Genomic DNA, 5,447 nt, shown 5'->3' on the forward strand with positions numbered 1-5,447 from the left:
AGAGTATGTTATAATTTTCCCAGCATTCTAAAGTTTAGTTTCTCAACATCAGATTTTGGGGAAAAAGCTGCATCTTTATGTTATAGATAATCAAAGCATATTGTAATATCGAATGTTATTTAGAATATTGCCTGGGGCTTTTGAAGTTTCTGTAGCTTGTCCAGAATAAGGTTTCTTTTAGTTGATAACATTTACAGAGATACCTATTGATACCTAACCTGGGTGCTTTTGATTGGAGAAGTATTGCAGAACTTATGAAATCCATTCTCCTTCTCCTTATTTTCTTTTCTTTCAAAGCCAAACAGGACCTATAGTTTTACAGTTGCCTTTATTGATTTGATGTTGTTTATTAGATCATTCCAGTCATTTCAATGTGTTCAAGACTTTTCTTTAAGAGACGCCCCATCATAGCCAGAGTTCTATACATTGTCTCCAGTTATATGCCAAGTTCAAGGGCAGCCACCTCCCTTCCTTCTCACAGTGGAGGCTTGACCTAGGAATTGGAAAATTAAACAGCACTCCACTGCTGGTTAGAACAGTCCCCATAAGATAAATTTGAAGACTTTCTGAGCATAATATTTTTATATTACTTTAAAAATAAAAACAACTGAGAAACACTATGCTCTCCAGGCTAGTGTTTATTAGCCTCGTGGAACTGTACACTCCTTTTCCCCAACCAAAAGCTTTCAAGTAGCAGCACACTGTGACTCTTGCTAGACTCGTCCCACAGTAAGAAAGTTTGTTTTTCTGGGTTTCTTTTTCTCCTTAAAAACAATCTTTTAAAGCTAGCTTTTCTGACTAGCTAGGAACTTCATAGTAGTGAATTATTTCTACACGCTGTAAAACCCCCCGGGTCTGACCTCAGGGCAGCATTTACAAACTGAAGGCTTCTCTGGTGCCTATGCTTTTTTGCCATTGTGTGTTCTTATTTGATTCTGTGGGTGTCGAACACAGAGGTGCAAGTTAGAGTCCTGTGCAGTCTGGAGCCTTGGAAGCTGGGACTTTCAGAGAAGAGGCAGGACAGGTGCAGCTGCCCCGAGTATCTGGATAGATTGGCTGCCCCGAATATCTGGATAGATTGCTTTTGTGTGACCCTAGATGTTAACTTTGTATGTGTCTCCTCTTATGCCTGAATTAAAATGCCCACCTCTCTCCGGTTCACAGAAACATGGAAACCATGCACTGCCCGTCTATCAAAGGTCATGACCCAAACGTAGCTGTCTGTTTTAGATGTAAGAGCGAGTAAAATGGATAGTTATTGCTTTTATTATCATTAGACTCGTGTGTGTCATTTCTACCACACCCTTAGAAAGCTCTATTTTAGTTATAATGAAGAGTTTGCTCTACTGGGCATATGTTTGAAAAACAATTATTAATGTTCAGTATATATTCAGACCAACCCCAGCATCCATCCCCTGTGTATTTGACTTGAGTACCAGTTGAATTGTTCCATCTGCCTTTGCACTTCCCCTAAAACAGAAGAGATATTAGCTCTGGGCAATCCAAACTGACTTTATCAAGTCAATAAGAGCCTTCAGCTTGGCCTCTTCTTTCCCAGGTCTCCTCTCATTCTGGGGAGTGGGTGGGTGGGGGACAAGATTTCCAAGCTTATGTACCTATGCGCTGGGACTGCATGTAGAGCTGGGCCTGGCGAGCCAGTCTTAGAGGGCAGCCTTCCTTCATACAAAGCCACTCATTTGTAGTCTGCATGGCACTTAAACCCTTTAAAACTACAAACAAACTCCAGGAAAGTTACATCAGTCTAAACAAAGACACGTCGCTTAAGTTGTTATTACACAGTCCATGACATTACTTACGTGTCTACCCAGCCACACTACAATTATCTTCCCAATTTGACAAATGACATTGTAAGTGGCTTCAGGAAAAGTGGCAGAAGCCTCCCGTAAGGACATTAAGGGCAACTCTGCAGGACTGGAAAAGGTTTTCTCATGCCTGAAAGAAATCCACTCAGGTTTTGTCCTGAATCTAAAATAGGGTGTCAAAGCTGTCCCCAAGTGGTTGGGATCCCACTTTTAAAATGTAAATTATCAGTCTGGGGTGACTGTGTGCTTGGCTGTCCAGAACATCAGGGGATAGTAAGTGAAAGCAGTGTTCTAAATGGATGTGCTTAAGAATTCACAGCCCTCAGGACACAGCTAGTAATTAGTTAATTAGCCCTCTTACTCTTGCTCTACTAAGTGCTGTCCCCAGATCTGGTTAAGAGTTTGCCTCAGCGCGCTCCTCGGCATTTCGTGGTTGTTAAGCAGAAGTCAGACGAAGCCTATTCTGGACACATTTTTATTTAAAAAGCCAGACAGAAGGATCAGTCCTAAAAGGGAAAAAAATGGCCACTACTTGGAGAATAAAAGCGAATGAGGACAAACGCTCCGCACAAGTGTAGAAGCCCATTTCTCTCCACAACGGAGCTGCCAAGAGGGCAGAGGGGAGAGGGGCAAACCCACTCAGCGTGGTCTGCAGTGGTTTGGCCTTCCCACGGCTCAGAAGGCCTGGTGGCCATTTTCTTTCTCCTTTTATTTTTTTTTTTCTTTAAGGGAGTAAAGGGAAATTAAGACGGAAAAATAAAAACAAATCTCCCAGTATCAACAACTCGGCTCCTCCCCCAAGAAAAAAAAAGCGCAGGTACTAAACCCAATCCACATGCATCCTGCGAAGCTCCCGCAGTCAACTCGATTCCCTTTGGCGAGCGGTGCTGAAGGAGACGCGATCTGGAAAAAATCAATCGGAGCTCACGCCCCGCGCCGCCGCCGCAATGGCCAGGAGTCAGGGCTGCAGGGCGCTCTGCCGCAGTGCACGTCCGCCGCAGCCGTCCAGTTCCAGTGAATAATGGAAGTACGGCGTGGAGACAATAAAGCTGATTTATCACGCAAAATAACTCACTGCTGCTTCAGTCCAACCCTTCGTCGTGCCACTTTAAATCACAAATGCGCGCACACAGATCCATAGGTGCTCACACATGCACAGTGTGTGTGTGTGTGTGTGTGTGTGTGTGTGTGTGTGTGTGTGTGTGTGTGCTCTCGCGCGTGCGCGCCAGGATCAAATGGAAGAATTCAGCTTTGGGTATAGCGTATAGGGGGAAAACCAAAAGAGCCTGTCACTCCAATCCAGTATCCGCATCTTTTGCAGCGTGGGCAAGAGACTTGTAATGCAAGTTGGTGCAAATAAAGTCTGAACAAAGCAGTAGTGTGAGGGAATCCAGCGCTAAGGAGCTGGGGTCTTCTGTAAGCAAAGCAAACCCTCCCCCCCTTTTTTTAAGCAGAAAGAAAAAGAGTATCGGTAACTGAGGTCAGACCTAAAATGATGTTTCTCAGTGCAGTTGAGTGTTGAAGAGTGCAATGGAAAGTTTCTGGGTGAACATCTGGTGAAGACATTCTAAGAACACGTCTGAAATGAAGAAAGCAGTAAGAGCCTTCTTTTACAGATCATCTGGACACAAAAAGGGGGGGGTGGCAGAGTTGTAAAAACTTTGTTTTCAAAGTGTGTTTTAGTCTTAGGGGTTTTGTGGGCATAAAGCTAACCCAGTGAGCTGAAGCAGAGTCCTGGGTTCTGTGTTAGCCTAGGCCTGAGCAAGTCTCCCCTTTTGAATGGCTCCCTTTTCTCTTCTGCAAAAAATGCAGAAAGTAAATGGTCTTTCTTGGCACGGTGGCTTCAGGACTCCATCTAGGTGATGAGGTTTACTAAAGAGAGAAGGCACGTTCTTCAGGTGGTCTCTGTGCAGGAGAAAGGTAGCAAAAGTGTCAGTCTAGTGGGCCTCAATTCTTCCTATGGAGAACTAGCTCTGAGTGTGCTTAGCATATAATGAGTGCACTCTGAGAACGCTAGAGTCACGTGGCTCTCTTTTTTGAGGAAGGGGAAAGACTATCTAGATCATCCAAAAGGATTTGCAGAGTGGGGAATTTTCAATGTTTCGTTCATTAATAACGTGTCTACAGAATGTTCAGTCACTTGGAGAATTCAGAGCAAGTGACATTTTAGTGGGTAGGAGCTGTGTACTGGGTTGGCTGTTTAGATTGGCCAAATTACTGGGATTGATTACTCCCTGCCTACCGTTTCAGAAAATAACTCCAGGCAGAGCAGGGTTGCATGCAAGGACTGTTGGTGGATATTTTTCATCTGGGTACTGAAGGCTACGGCCAAACCACTTACTGGAGTTGACATGTGTTAGCTGAGTAATCCCAGGCAAATTACTTAGTTGAGTTTTGCCTCAGTTTCCTGCACAGGGACTCATCTGCAACCAATTCACAGATGTGCCATGATCAAATGAGTTATCTAACGAAAGTGCCTAGACCACAAGGCAGGTGTAAGAAACAAGTTCATGAGTGCTCGAGGTGATTATCACACTACTGTCTGCACAGGACAAGCAGTGGTCAGACAGAACAGATAGGTAGGTTCTCCGAAGGACCCTTGGGTTTCAGACAAGGGACCTAAGCAGTCAATCTGTCTTTGAAGGATGTCGGCGAGAAGCAGGGAGCTCAGCGTTTATTATTTTAAGGGAAGGCCAGGCCACCCCCTCAAAAGCTCCAATACCATGCGAGCTGGAGAGTTTCCTACTTCACCAGAGCAAGGCAAATGGTCCATGTTGGTTTTATTTACATGTCCAGTATAGGTTCGCTATCCAGATAGGAGGAAGGCAAGCTTTCCCTTGGAGAGACATTTCTAAGGCTCCAACTCCTGTCCTTCCTATTCTGATGCTTTCTTTCCTGTACAACTTGTCACCGTAAGCCCAATCTCTGTCATTGAATTATGAAGCCAAAACAACCCCAAATCCCTGGCGTGCTCCTTTGTGTCATTATTAGTTTAAAGGAAGAGAGGAAAGCCTGAATTTCTCTCTCCTTTTAAGGATCCCCAGGGTGCATCCTTGAACAAGGGTTTAGGAAGGGTCACAGGAGCAGAATGCTTAGGGGGCCAATTGCATTTGTATTTGCAGTTTGGGATTGCAAGCAAGCTGCCTTTAAGCTTTATAGAGGAAGTAGGGATTAGGTGTTTCCAGAGCAAGGTAGGCACTGGCAGGCTTAGGTCACCCTTGCTAGAAAGTAATGCCCCACTTTTTTCTGTGCACTTCGGAGCCCCAGGTGCATTAACTACTTTACCAGGGACTGTGGTGTGACAGCTTAGATCTGGCAGACCTGGAACTCCCCAAGTGGAATGGATGACCCTGGGACTTCTATGTTGCCTGATTTTATGCTCCAGGGTTAAGTTCTACTTTAGCCAGAAAGGGTCTGGAGAGAAAAAAAATGATGCCTTCCAACTTGCTAGTGTGAGCCCACAATTGCACTTGGTCGATCTCATTAACAATGTTTCCAAAACAAATGAATAAAAATACAGAGCAGAGCATGCCTGCTTGCCTTGCTTCTGGCCTTTTGGCCTGTCACATTGTTCTAGCAGCCCAGGACCTCACATCATTATCTCAGAAGCACAACTATCCCCTT

This window comes from Rattus rattus, chromosome 1 (assembly GCF_011064425.1).
Source record: "Rattus rattus isolate New Zealand chromosome 1, Rrattus_CSIRO_v1, whole genome shotgun sequence".
In the NCBI taxonomy this organism is placed as follows: Eukaryota; Metazoa; Chordata; class Mammalia; order Rodentia; family Muridae; genus Rattus; species Rattus rattus.